General features: G+C 39.2%; 1 long non-coding RNA gene across 1 annotated transcript; it reads right to left on the bottom strand.

Moving 5' to 3' along the window:
- Positions 1–1579: 1579 nt before the first annotated feature.
- On the bottom strand, positions 1580–2510 carry LOC137046168 (uncharacterized). Its single transcript, XR_010898904.1, has 3 exons — positions 2297–2510; positions 1877–2014; positions 1580–1631 (listed from the first exon to the last, which is right to left on the bottom strand). It is a non-coding gene; the product is annotated as an uncharacterized lncRNA (long non-coding RNA).
- Between the last annotated feature and the right edge of the window lie 12891 nt (positions 2511–15401).

Genomic DNA, 15401 nt, shown 5'->3' with positions numbered 1-15401 from the left:
TTTAAAACTGGATCTTCACATTTTAATAAATTGCAGTTCTTTAAAGAAACACCTGAAAAAGACATACACGCAAGAAGTCCTTCGACCAGCTGTTGGATTCCTACGTTAGGCCAAAAAGATGGAGTTTACACTTCCCAATTCGTATTTGTGCATCCTTGTTTCCTTACCTAGATTCCTTGCGCCTTAGCTCTACCCCTTCAGGATGCGAGGAATTGAATCAGGTGAAATTATCTATCTTTGCTCCCTTTAACAACCCTTCAAAGTGTCATCAATAATTGATGATTCTGCACTGCTGGATTTAGTCAGGATTCTTTTCTATTTTTGCAATCAATTTTTATTGAGTTACAGAATATTAATGTACAAAACTAGTATAAAAAAAAAAATCTAATTTTGAACACTTTTGTACTCTGTTTTGACCACTGAGAGCAGGGTCTAAATGAAGCTCCAGATAATAAAACTTTTGATTTGACTTAAGGATGGGTCACTTGAACTACCCCATGAATGAGTCATTGATGCTCATCATAGGATTATTAATCTTTCAGATAAGAGAAAGACACATTATGAGACAGTTCATGGCTAATCCCAGCATTATAATGGGAGGCCAGAATATAAATGCATCCATGAGTACACAGTTCTGCGGGGGTTAAGAAAAGGCCTCTGTAGTGCACAAAAAAAACAAAAAAAAAACACCCGTTTAAACCTTGCAAGGAGATCTAGCTTCTCCTTAGTCAACTTAAGTGCATAAATAGCACCGCTTGCAGTGTAATGCTTACACCTTGTCAGTTACACTTTTCCATAAGCTGAACACAGAAGGCAGTCTGGCAGAAGCTAGAGAGTACACGTTATAACATGGTAAATATAGTTAGACAAACAGCTTTAGCAGGCCTTTAATTTTTGCCAAACCATGGAAATAAAGAACCAATTGTTACCAAACTCCTAAAAATGGATAATAAAAAAGAAAGCACACATTTCACCAAACATAACATTTATTTGGCATTAAGGGATAAGGCTCTTGGTTTTATTTGGTGCAGGCTTTGGCAGGTTGGCTACAGGTGTCAGCAATTTAGCTGCAGGCTTCCCTGGAGACTTTGGTTGGGCTGCAAGTAACAGCAGTTTAGCTTTACGCGGCGGCAGTCGGGCTGCGGGCACGGTTTTGGGCACAAGGGGCTGGGCTGCGGGCACAGATTTGGGCATAAGGGGCCGGGCTGTGGGCACAGGAGGCTGGGCTGCAGGCACAGATTTGGGCATAAGGGGCCGGGCTGTGGGCACAGGAGGCTGGGCTGCAGGCACAGATTTGGCCACAGGGGGCTGGGCTGAGGGCTCGGACTCAGGCACAGGGGGCTGAGCTGAGGGCTCGGATTCAGGCACAGGGGGCTGGGATGAGGGCTCGGATGAGGGCTCGGACTCAGGCACAGGGGGCTGGGATGAGGGCTCGGATTCAGGCACAGGGGGCTGGGATGAGGGCAACAATGGTTCGGCTTCAGGCAAAGTTGGTTCGGCTGCAGGCAATGATGGTTCGGCTGCAGGCAATGATGGTTCGGCTGCTGGCAAAGTTGGTTCAGCTGCTGGCAAAGTTGGTTCAGCTGCTGGCAAAGTTGGTTCAGCTGCTGGCAAATGGGCTGCAGGCTTCACTGAAGGGACACAAACAGCCGGTTTAGTCTGTTCTTTCAGCAGCATTCAGTCTCGTACAGCACAAAATGATCAAATCATGAATAGTATGTGTAACTTACAGAGTGATTAGTGTTTTAGTATTAATCTTCCTCATCTCCTAGTTTTGTAAAGCTATTGAGTGCTTGACAGTGCTATGACCTGCTCGTGTTATTGACAACAAAAAAAGACTCACTAATCACCACACAACCAATTCTAATACAAATACCTGTATATGGAGCCATACACTGACGTCCACATCCATTGCTGCAGCATTTCTCATTGTTAGGACAGTCATGGTCAGAAACACACAACTCAGCACACGTTCCAGCTCCAGATTTTGTGCTGGGACACTCTCCTGGCTTTGCTGTTTAAAAGACACATGACAGAAAACAACTATGCTGAAAGTCATTCACTAGCATCAATGAATAGTTTTTACTGGAATATTCAGGCTTTCCATTTCATGGTTTCAGTTCAATGTGTTTCTTGCAGTTTCCTTGCAATTTGATATTTACTATGAATTACTAAATGAAACCTGTATCCATGTTTCCTTTGAGGTTAATGCACGGTTTGCACGGTTAATATTCTTATTTTGTAAGGCACTTATTTATGCATTTCCTCAGGCTGTGTAAATAAGATAAATTCTCACCTACAACACCAGCGTCTATTGTGCTCAAATAGACAGATAGACACAATAAAACAGCACTCAACGAGCACAACACACGGGCTGTCATCCTCTCAACTTGCGCTGGTCACAATGAACTCTGCTGGAACCCACAAGGCTCTCAAAACAACACTAAACACGAGCTGCTTTACCCTGCAGCATAAACCACTGTTTGCAGGTTCTTTGAAACTGCCTTTTTAAAGATCCAATGTCTGAGTAACTCCAACCCTGATGAAACGCAGCTGCCTGTAGTTTTAGCCTAATCTTGAAGACCTTGATTAGCTTGTTCAGGTGTGTTTGATAAGCCCTGGAGGAGCGGATTTAGCACTTGTGTTCAAGACTTATTTGGTTTATAATAAACTATAATAAGGAGGAGACATTTGAGCGTTTCTACACTGTAAAAAATTTTAGTTGGTTTAACTTAAAAAAGTAAGTAACCTGGTTGCCTTAAAATTGTGAGTTTATTGAAATTAAAACTTTGAGTTAATACAATGAAGGAAATTTGTTTAATAAATAGAAACTCAAAATATTATTGTATCTGAACCACATAAAAAAATTGATAAATCATGAAAATAGCACTATTTGGCATGTTTCACTGCATCATCAGAAATAAAACACACACAATTACCCAATATGCTTACAAAATCTTTTAATAATATTTTAATAAAGGTTGTCGAATCTCAAAAAATTTTCATTGTATTAACTCAAAATTTTAATTTCAGTGAACTCAAAATTTTAAGGCAACCAGGTAACTTTTTTTCGAAATATTTTTTTACAGTGATGCGTTACTATCAACGCCTAAATTAATCTGCAGTGGTCAGGTAGTACAGTGCGGTCACGTGGTCAAGTCGGAGCTCTCAGAAAAATGGGCACCCAATAAAACGAAATAATCTCAAAGTGGTGAAAAATTATCACTTGTGCTGTTTACTGTTTGCGACATTGAACATCATTTTTTTTGTTTGTGTTAAGTCAATACAATGAAAATTTTTTGAGATTCGACAACCTTTATTAAAAGATTTTAAAAAGATTTTGTAACCATATTGGGTAATTTATGTGTGTTATTTCTGATGACGCAGTGAAACATGCCAAATTGTGCTATCTTCATGATTTATCACATTTTTTATGTGGTTCAGATACAAAAATATTTTGAGTTTCTATTTATTAAACTAATTTTCCTTCATTGTATCAACTCAAATTTTTAATTTCAATAAACTCAAAATTTTAAGGCAACCAGGTTACTTACTTTTTTAAGTTAAACCAACAAAAACCACCACACATTTTTTACAGTGTACTTGAACTCTGAACACACACACACACATGCGAGAAGCCAAAACTAAAGCAAGTATTCTTATTTCTTAAATCCAAACTGCTGTTAGAAGGGTCGTGCTATTTCCCGTTGGGACAAGCTAACTTCGTGAGCTCTCTCTGTGTAACTGAAGTGAAGCTGTCTCTCTCTCCCTGTCTCTCTCTCTCTCTCTCTCTCTCTCTCTCTCTCTCTCTCTCTCTCTCACTGTGCGCATGTGCGGGAGTGTCGGGAGGAGTGTGAATGACTGAGCGAGGTGTTTGAGTGAGTTTTCAAACTTTTTTTCCCTTTTCTATTTTAGAGTAAGGTGCATATAGTTTGAGTTTACTTATTGATTAATTCGGGCATATTTATTCGCTGACTTTGTCGGCAAAGGAGAGTGGAAATGGGATCAAATTCGGATGGCTTTGCGTCTTTGACTGCGCGCCATGGGTGCAAATGTTTATCAGACGAGACCGTATCAGTGGAAGATTGTTTAATTGCTGTCGGCAATGCAGTCGGTGCGTTGAACATTTTGTCTGCATCAAGAATGAATAAGGCAGTTGTTATTTTTCTGAAGGAAACGTCTATGGTTGATGATTTGGTTGAACATGGATTGTCTGTGAGAGATGCATTCATTCCGGTTTTGCCACTGTCTAACCCTTCGAAAAAAGTTATCCTTTCCAATATTCCGCCGTTCATTCCAAATGATACACTTGAGCGCATTCTGGGGCGTTATGGCAAATTAATGGGACCGATCAAAATGATTCCGCTTGGTTTAAAAAAACCAGAATTAAAGCATATCATGTCATTTAGACGTCATACGTACATGATTTTAAATGCTGAGTTCCAAAACCTTGAAGTAGCTGTAAAACTAACGTTGAATGGGAAAGATTATACGATCTTTATCACTGTTGATTCAATGAAATGTTTTACATGTGGGAAACAGGGTCATGTGAGGCAATCGTGTCCTTTAAATTTGGAGGCTGAAAAGGAGAAAGAGCTTAATTCTACAACGGAACAGGTGAATACTGCTGTAGATAATAGCGTTGCAGAAAGTACTGATAATGTACAGAAAGATGACACAGCTGTATCAAACAGTGGAGAGAGCTCTGATGTGCTTGGACAACATTGTCCTACTGTAGATACAGATAGTGCCTCCGTTACACAAGATGTAGATGGAGTTGTTAAAGCTGATGAAGAGCTCATTATTGCTGGGGTAGGTAATGATTCAGAATGCCCAGAAAAACAAAGGGAGCCTGAAAATTTGCCGATACAAAGCAGTAACCTGTTACAGGTTGATATAGATGTAGATCTGTTGTCACAGAGAACTGATGATTTATCTGAGAACGATTCTGAATGTGAATGTCCAGAAATGGGAGAAGAACATGATGGAGATTCACAAGGACATTCTGTGGGGAATTATCTTACTTCTCACTTGAAGTCTCCTTTTTATACAGTACAACAGTTGTGTAATTTCCTAGACGCTACTAAGAATCAAAGAAAACCTAAATTGGAAAAATATTTTCCTGATTTGGAACTTTTTGTTGAGTCTGGTGCTATTGCCATGCGAAAAGCGACGTTAGAAGAACTGGATCAACCAAAACGCTACAGGCTTAAAAAACTTGTAAGTGGGGTTAGAACAAGTTTAAAGTCACGTCTGAAAAAACATTGATTCTATGAAGAGTGTTAAAAGAAAGATGTGGTGGGTTGTTCCCATTATAATTATTGTCATGACTTTGTTAAATATCGGGTCTTTAAACATTAATGGCTGTCGTAGTACAGTAAAAAGAAATGATCTCTTTGATTATTTAATTCTGAAAAAGGCTGATGTGATCTTACTTCAGGAAACGCATACAGATTTGCAGAATCAGTCACAGTGGTTTAGTGATTGGAAGGGGGATGTGTTTCTGAGTCATGGAACAAATGTTAGTACGGGGGTTGCAATTCTGTTTTCAGCCCGGGTTGGTGGTATTTTTAAGAGTTTTGAGATAATACCAGGAAGATTATTACGGGTAGATGTTACTGTAAGTGATATACATTTTTCTCTATTTAATGTCTATGCTCCCAATGATGGCCGGGAGCGCATTAAGTTTTTTGAAAAACTATCAGATGAATTATCAAATTGTCCCCGGGATAATATCACCATACTGGGGGGTGATTTTAACTGTACTTTAAATCAGCAGCTGGATCGGAATCATAGTGAACCACATCCTCCGTCAGCTAGGATTCTTAAAGGTATAGTTGATTGTTATAATTTTGTCGATTTGTGGAGAAATACATTTCCTGGGCTTAGACAGTATACCTGGATGAAAGTGAACTCAAATAATATGTCTGGAGCTCGGCTTGATCGTTTTTATACTGAAGCCTGTAATAGGGGAAGGTTTTTTAGGAATTCTATTTCGCCTACTTTTCTCTCAGATCATCATTATATTTCTATGGCTATTTCTGTTGGGGCCACTAAATCTTATAAATCACTTTGGCACTTTGATAATAGGCTACTTCAGAATCACTGCTTTATTCACTCTTTTCACCTTTTTTGGAATTCTTGGAGAGAGGAGAGAGGAAATTTCCCATCTTTAAGTCAATGGTGGGATGTGGGCAAGGTACAGATTAAAATTTTTTGTCAGCAGTTTACTGCACATAGCAGAAGTGCCCTGGTGGAGAAGATGAGAGCCATTGAGCAGGAAATTCTTGGACAAACCAGTGATAATACAACAAGTTCCATCTCCAATGAGTCTTTTGAAAGGAATAAGTTTCTTTTACAAAGTTTGGCGGAAGAACAAGGCAAAACTGCCCTTTTAAGGGCAAAATTCATCCGTTTAAATAACATGGATTCTCCTACTTCTTTTTTCTTTGGACTTGAAAAAAAAAAGCAAGAGTGAATAAGAATCTTCATCAATTGAAACTTCCAGATGGAAGAGTTCTAACAACGCAGAAGGAAGTGAATGCATTTGCTATTTCTTTTTATGAAGATTTATATCGTTCAGAGCCATGTAATGGAGAGGAAGCTGATGTTCTTTTGAGTGGCTTACCTCAATTATCAAAGAAGGACAAGATGGATCTTGAGAGCCCTTTGATGATGACTGAACTTTCAAGGGCTGTCCATGAGTTGAATCCTGGAAAGTCACCTGGTTTGGACGGTTTATCAGCCGAGTTTTACAAGACATTCTGGAACTTAGTTGGCCAGGACTTGTATGATGTTTTGTTGGAAAGTATTGAAAGAAAGACCCTTCCTTTGAGCTGCAGGCGAGCGGTTTTAACTCTGATCCCCAAAAAAGGAGACCTTGGTTGTTTAAAAAACTGGCGCCCTGTCTCCTTGCTGTGTGTTGATCTTAAAATTTTTTCCAAAACCTTAACCAACAGGTTGAAGAACTCTATTGACACTATTATTCACAATGATCAGTCCTACTGTATCCCTAACCGAACAATATTTGACAACCTTTTCTTGGTTAGGGACATTATTTCAGTGGCAAAAAGACATAATCTGGACATCGGCCTTCTCTCTTTGGACCAAGAGAAAGCCTTTGATAGAGTGGACCACTCTTATTTATTTAAGACTCTTGAGGCTTTTGGGTTTGGTCATCAGTTTGTGTCTTTTATTAAGCTCATGTACAGTGATATTTATAGCATGTTAAGAGTAAATAGTATGCTAACAAGGCCCTTTTCAGTGACAAGAGGAATAAGACAAGGGTGTCCTCTGTCAGGTTTACTCTATGCTATTTCTATAGAGCCTTTTTTGAATCTGTTGAGACAAAGATTATGTGGTATTGGTGTCCCTGGCTGCCTTAAAGTTCCCCAAGTAAAACTTATAGCCTATGCAGACGATGTAACTCTGATAATTAGGAACTCAAATGATGTTGATAATATCATTTCATGTTTGAATATTTTTCAGAAGGCTACCTCTGCAAGGATAAATTGGGAAAAATGTAATTCTTTGTTGATTGGAGACTGGCATAGCACAGGACCTCCTAATTTGCCAAAGCAGTGTAAATGGGCCCAGGATGGTTTAAAAGTTCTTGGTATTTATTTTGGAACCGACCAATACATAGAGAAGAACTGGGAAGGAGTGGTGGACCGGGTCACTGGTAAACTTCAAAAGTGGAAGTGGATTCTCCCACAGCTCTCATATAGAGGGAGATGCCTGGTGATTAATAATTTAGCCGCCTCAATGCTTTGGCATAAGGTGACGGTGTTAGATCCCCCTAAAGAATTGCTGTTAAATGTTCAAAAGGCATTTGTGGATTTCTTTTGGAGTGGCCATCATTGGCTTCCTCCGGGGGTGCTATATTTACCTGTTATAGAGGGAGGTCAAGGCCTTATACATGTTGAATCAAAAATTGCAGCAATGAGATTACAAACATTGCAAAAACTGTTGTATTGCTCTGATGGTATGCCATGGATTGATTATTGTTTGTATATCCTTAAGGATCTTGGAGGAACCGACCTTGACAAAGAGTTATTTTTAATTGAGAAGCCTTATGTTGAAAATGTGCATTGTTCTCTTTTTAAATTCTACGCATCAATCTTTCGATCAGGGAGTTTGTTAAAATTTTTAAGAGTGAGTGATGAAAATTATGGATGTGCAGAACCTTTGTTTTCTAATCCTCTTTTTAAGCCAAAACCTCAATTATCAAGTTCTCTAATTAAAACGTTTTTGAATGCTGGAATAACTAGAGTTATAGACCTGCTTGATATTACAGAAGGGGTGTGGCGAACAGCTCAGTCACTTGCTGACCAGGTCGGGATTAGGTCAGTAAGAACAGTGGAAGGGGTAGTTAAGAGCTTTAAAGCTTGTTTCCCCCCAGTATTTACAGAGTCTATAGATTCTGCTCTAGCTAATGGTTTGGTAGTTAAGAATTTTCCAGTATTGAAAGTTGTTCCTAAAAATTTGGAAATTGAAGAGAATACAAAGGTCTTTTTGCTAAAGGGATTTGAATCTTCGGATTTTCAATGTATGGGGAAGAAAACTGTTTATTATATTTGTGTTAAATCAGCACACTTTGGGCAGTTGAAGGAAAGGATAGACACTAAATGGAGGACTTACCTTTCTGTACCCAGAGATGTGAATCCCTCATGGAGGCTGTTGTATAAGCCTCCCATTCCCAAAAAATGTGGAGACTTACAGTGGAGAATACTTCACTGTGCGTTGGCTACAAATACCTTTGTTTCCAAGTTTAATGATACGGTTTTACCTGAATGTTCTTTTTGTAAGGCTTCTGATACTGTATTTCATCTATTTTGTGAGTGTCCAAGGCTGGGTTCACTGTTTGTACTTTTGGAAAAACTAATTATGAAATTGGGATTTTCTTTTACAAAAAACCTTTTTATTTTTGGTTGTAAGTACAAACAGTTGTGGCGTGAACAGTGTGTGCTTGCCAACTTTTTAATGGGTCAAGCCAAGCTAGCAATCTTGAAAACGCATCAATGTAAAAATGCTGGTCAAGATGTTGATTTATTGTCTCTTTTTAAATCACTGGTAGAATTTAGGGTTGCTATTGAGTTTGCATATTATAAACAAACTGAAAATGTACCTTATTTTGAAATGAGGTGGGGTGTGAGAGAGGCTTTAGTAACAATGAATGAGTTTGGAAATATGGTTTTTAATTGGTAACTTTTTTGTGTGCATCATTAGGTGTTTTGTATATTAAGATTGTAATGTTTTGAAAAATGGTGTAAATTAAAAGGGTGTTAAAAGTCAAAAAAAAGTCTCCCTGTCTCTCTCTCTCTCTCTCTCTCTCTCTCTCTCTCTCTCTCTCTCTCTCTCTCTCTCTCTCTCTCTCTCTCTCTCTCTCTCTCTCTCTCTCTCTCTCTCCCTCTTTATCTCTCTCATTTTAGTCTATTCATTATTTTTGTTTATGTACCATATTCTTTCGTTTACTATCTATATTTATACTCTCTTTATGCATATTTAGTATGTACTTTCTGTGTGAATTGTAGTGTTATTTTTAGTCTGTGTTTATTAAACTTCCAAAAGACATTTAATGAGTGGAATCCGTTATTCTTCTACATACACAAAGTCAATGAAACTTACGATCTAACGTGACCTAACTGCTTATGGTACTATTTTAGTAAAGTAAACTGTACGACCATTTGAAATATTGATTTTGTCCTGATCAGTAAAGTTAATGTTTCTTATGCGCTCGTAAAGCAGTAATCCCTTATTGAGAATTGATTTGAAAGTCTATAACTAATTTGCAGGACAAACTTAGTAAGATAATTTCAAGCAATTCCGTAAAGGGTTACTTGTATTGAATTAAACATTTTTCCTAATCGGAAAATTTTAATACGTAATGAACGACTAGCAAATTATATTCATAAATTCATGAATATTGAATATTAAATCCCTTTTGAGTTAATTATTCCCCGAGACATTAAACTCAACACATAGTCACATTTTTGTTACAAATGCATAAGAAAAAGAATGCAATGCATCAAAATAAAAATAGAAACAGTTGTAAAGAGAATTAAAAATAATTAAATGATGATAACCAAAGAAAAGGACAAAGGTAAACTAAAACAGTTTTAAAAAGAATTTAAAAAATGATGAATAGATAAGGTGCAATCAGTCGGACGTACAGTGGCACGGAGCTCATTCAGTAAATGCAGAGCTAAACAGATGTGTTTTGAGTCTGGATTTGAATGTGGCTACTGTTGGAGCACATCTGATCTGTTCAGGAAGCTGGTTCCAACTACGGCTGGCATAATAGTTAAAAGCAGACTCTCCTTGCTTTGAGTGAACTCTTGGTATTTCTAACTGACTTGATTCTCCTGCTGATCTGAGTGATCTGTTTGGTTTGTATTTAATCAGCATATCTGCAATGTACTGAGGTCCTAGGTCATTGAGTGATTTATAAACAAGTAATAGTACTTTAAAAGCGATCCTAGATGTAACTGGAAGCCAGTGTAAAGACCTGAGGACTGGTGTGATATGGTCATATTTTCTGGTTCTGCTCAGAATCCTGGCAGCAGCGTTCTGTATGAGCTGCAGCTGTCTAATGGTCTTTTTGGGTGAGAAGGCCATTACAATAGTCCACCCTACTGGTGATGAAAGCATGAACCAGTTTCTCTAAGTCTTGCCTGGAGACAAAACATCTAATTCTTGCAATATTTTTCAGATGATAGTATGCTGATTTAGTTATTGCTTTGACATGACTACTGAAACTCAGGTCTGACTCCAAAATTCCTGACTTGACTTTTTGTTATCTTTTTCGTTCACCTTGAGAATTTAATCTTTGTTTCCAAATGTAGTGATTTCAGTTTTGTCTTTGTTTAACTGAAGATACTTTTGGCACATCCAGTTGTTAACTTCATCAATGCATTTGCACAGGGAGTCAATGGGGCTGTAGTCATTAGGTGATAGTGCTAAGTAGATCTGGGTATCGTCAGCATAGCTGTGGTAAGCAATTTTGTTCTTTTTCATTATTTGGCTCAGTGGCAGCATATACAGGTTAAATAGGAGTGGTGCCAGAATTGACCCTTGTGGGATGCCACATGCCATGGATGTCCACTCAGACTTATGGTCACCTATACTCACATAATAACCTCTCCCTTCTAAGTATGACCGGAACCATTTGAGGACCTTCCCAGAAAGCCCGACCCAGTTTTCCAGCCTGTCAAGAAGTATGTTGTGGTCAACAGTGTCGAATGCAGCACTGAGGTCCAGTTGTACCAGAATTGATGTTTTACCTGTATCAGTATTTAAGCGAATATCATTTATAATCTTTATGAGCGCTGTCTCTGTGCTGTGATGCGGTCGGAAACCAGATTGAAAATTGTCAAAGTGTCCGTTTGAGTTTAAGAATTTGTTCAGCTGATTGAAAACAACTTTTTCAATGAGTTTGCCTATGAAGGGGAGATTTGAGATTGGTCTGTAGTTGCTCAATATGGAGTTATCCAGATTTCTCTTTTTCAGAAGAGGCTTAACTATTGCAGTTTTAAGGGCGGTTGGAAAAGTGTCCCATAGAGAAGTGAGGAGTTTACCACTTCTTAGAGATCTGCTTCTAAACAGTTAAACACACCTTTGAAAAAAGAAGTTGGGAGTGTTTCAGTGGCGCAGGTTGATGTGTTAAGGTGCTGTACTGTGTCTTCTAAAATGTTACCGTCAATTGTTTCGAAATCTGACATAGTAACTTTCTGAGGTTTTGGTTTGATCTGACTGACCCCAAAGAAACTCAAGGATGTGCTGATTGCCTTTCTGCTATTTTTTATTTCCTCTGAAAAGAAGGAAGCAAACTCGCTGCATTTGCTGTCTGAGAGCATTTCTCTGGGAATGTGACTCAGGGGGTTTGTTAGTCTGTCTACAGTAGCAAAAAGAGTGCGCGTGTTGTTAATGTTTCTGTTTATAATATTTGAGATGAAGGTCTGTCTAGCTTTGACTAGTTCCACATTGAAAGCATGAAGGCTGTCTATATAGACGTTATAATGGATTACAAGTTTTGTCTTCCGCCACTTGCGTTCAGATTTTCTGCATTGTCTTTTCGTTATTTGAACTGCTGTTGAGTTTCTCCATGGTGCCTTTTGTTTGCCACTCTTTTTCCTGACTTTCAGAGGAGCAATATCATCAATTACACTCTTAACTTTTGAGTTAGAGAGTCAAGGAGAAAATCAACAGAGTCTGCAGATATGCTTGGTGTTAAAGCCTTCATGAACAGCACATTAGTGTTCTCATTTAAGCATCTCTTTTTTTTACAGAGACAGATCTAGCTTCAATGGGAGGAGAGATTGATATATCAAAGAAAATACAGAAATGATCAGACAGTGCCACATCCTTAATAACAATCGATGAAATGTTTAGACCATTACTGATAAGTAAATCTAGAGTGTGTCCACGATTGTGTGTGGGTCCATTTACAGGCTGTGTCAAATCAAAAGTGTTAAGAACAGTCATGAGCTCTTTTGTTGTACTGGATTCAGCATTGTCTATGTGAATGTTAAAATTATGCAGCCCCATGCTGTGTATTCTGACACCTCAGAACCAGCATTAACTTCTTGAGCAATTTGAGATATTGCCCCCACATGCCAGCCTTTGCTACCCACATGCATCAATGAGCCTTGGCCAACCATGACCTGTCGCTGGTTCACCACTGTTCTTGGACTGTTTTGGAACACTTACGATAGATGCTGACCACTGCAGACGGGGAACACCCCACAATATGCTTTGACCCAGTCATCTAGCATCACATTTGGCCCTTGTCAAACTTGCTCAAATCCTTACACTTGTCCATCTTTCCTGCTTCTAACATATCAACTTTGAGAACAAAATGTTCACTTGCTGCCTAATATTTGCCACCCATTAACAGGTGCCGTGATGTAGAGATAATCAGTGTTATTCAATTCACTTTTCATAATGTTATGCCTGATCGGTGTATATGGTTTAAGTTTACCCCAAAATTCAACACTGGCACAAACTGATATCTGCAAATTCACGTTTCACTGTCTGGAGTGCAGTTGTGTCTTGCAGCGAACCATTTGCTTCTCTTTTCTGTAGCTTTCGGCAGTCTGTAATAATATACCTCCGATTTCTTTTCAGATCTATTTGTACAGTCGATCTCAAAGCTCTTTCCCGATTTTTTTTGTTTGTTTGTTGTTGTTTTTTTACACATTCACATTGGGTGCAACTGTAAGAATGGATTTCACCTGAGAACAAACTCAAGGGATCAAAGCTGCAATAAGACTTCACTCACTGAATACAAGAGAAAACAAGACTCCACCTGGTCCAATCCCATTTCCTCACCCCTGCCGAGATAGGACCCTCTCGCCGACTGTCTCAGGGCTACACAAACATGCAAATCTCGCAGATACTGCTTTGTATGGTCAAAATAAATACTTTTGGTGTGATTGGTAAACAGGTTTCATTCTCACATCAGTGGAATAGGTTACATTCCCGCACTAGTAAAACAGGTCGTAAAAGAAGGACAACCGGGTTTGTTTTTCTGGTGTGGGGAGATGCTCATAAAGATCTTTTGATAAACATTTGCTGTCAGGCCCCAAGGATAGGTGGGACCATTTGGGCACGAGAAAAGAACCAAAAGCTGCATAAATATTTGGGTGCTAAATGTTTATTGTTCTAGTATTTAAGGAGAAGGGGCAAACCACTCAGGGAAGCATCTGTATCCAGAACTTCCCACACTGTTGCGGTAAGTCTCTATTGCAAGGTAAATGATGACTCTTTGAAACTATGTTTAACTATTTTATAATTCAGATTATAATTAATTATAATTTATAGATCAGCCGTACATTTATCAACGTAACAAACTCAATGAAACTACACACAATTAGAGTCAGATTAAATTCAACATGGAGTCAGATTTAAAACTGGATCTTCACATTTTAATAAATTGCAGTTCTTTAAAGAAACACCTGAAAAAGACATACACGCAAGAAGTCCTTCGACCAGCTGTTGGATTCCTACGTTAGGCCAAAAAGATGGAGTTTACACTTCCCAATTCGTATTTGTGCATCCTCGTTTCCTTACCTAGATTCCTTGCGCCTTAGCTCTACCCCTTCAGGATGCGAGGAATTGAATCAGGTGAAATTATCTATCTTTGCTCCCTTTAACATCCCTTCAAAGTGTCATCAATAATTGATTATTCTGCACTGCTGGATTTAGTCAGGATTCTTTTCTATTTTTGCAATCAATTTTTATTGAGTTACAGAATATTAATGTACAAAACTAGTATAAAAAAAAAAATCTAATTTTGAACACTTTTGTACTCTGTTTTGACCACTGAGAGCAGGGTCTAAATGAAGCTCCAGATAATAAAACTTTTGATTTGACTTAAGGATGGGTCACTTGAACTACCCCATGAATGAGTCATTGATGCTCATCATAGGATTATTAATCTTTCAGATAAGAGAAAGACACATTATGAGACAGTTCATGGCTAATCCCAGCATTATAATGGGAGGCCAGAATATAAATGCATCCATGAGTACACAGCTCTGCGGGGGTTAAGAAAAGGCCTCTGTAGTGCACAAAAAAAACAAAAAAACAAAAAAACACCCGATTTAAACCTTGCAAGGAGATCTAGCTTCTCCTTAGTCAACTTAAGTGCATAAATAGCACCGCTTGCAGTGTAATGCTTACACCTTGTCAGTTACACTTTTCCATAAGCTGAACACAGAAGGCAGTCTGGCAGAAGCTAGAGAGTACACGTTATAACATGGTAAATATAGTTAGACAAACAGCTTTAGCAGGCCTTTAATTTTTGCCAAACCATGGAAATAAAGAACCAATTGTTACCAAACTCCTAAAAATGGATAATAAAAAAGAAAGCACACATTTCACCAAACATAACATTTATTTGGCATTAAGGGATAAGGCTCTTGGTTTTATTTGGTGCAGGCTTTGGCAGGTTGGCTACAGGTGTCAGCAATTTAGCTGCAGGCTTCCCTGGAGACTTTGGTTGGGCTGCAAGTAACAGCAGTTTAGCTTTACGCGGCGGCAGTCGGGCTGCGGGCACGGTTTTGGGCACAAGGGGCTGGGCTGCGGGCACAGATTTGGGCATAAGGGGCCGGGCTGTGGGCACAGGAGGCTGGGCTGCAGGCACAGATTTGGCCACAGGGGGCTGGGCTGTGGGCACAGGGGGCTGGGCTGAGGGCTCGGACTCAGGCACAGGGGGCTGAGCTGAGGGCTCGGATTCAGGCACAGGGGGCTGGGATGAGGGCTCGGATGAGGGCTCAGACTCAGGCACAGGGGGCTGGGATGAGGGCTCGGATTCAGGCACAGGGGGCTGGGATGAGGGCAACAATGGTTCGGCTTCAGGCAAAGTTGGTTCAGCTGCAGGCAATGATGGTTCGGCTGCT

The sequence above is a fragment of the Pseudorasbora parva genome, chromosome 2, assembly GCF_024679245.1.
Source record: "Pseudorasbora parva isolate DD20220531a chromosome 2, ASM2467924v1, whole genome shotgun sequence".
Taxonomy (NCBI): Eukaryota; Metazoa; Chordata; class Actinopteri; order Cypriniformes; family Gobionidae; genus Pseudorasbora; species Pseudorasbora parva.
Note: the sequence above shows the minus strand (reverse complement) of the source record. Positions and strands in the feature narration are given on the sequence as shown.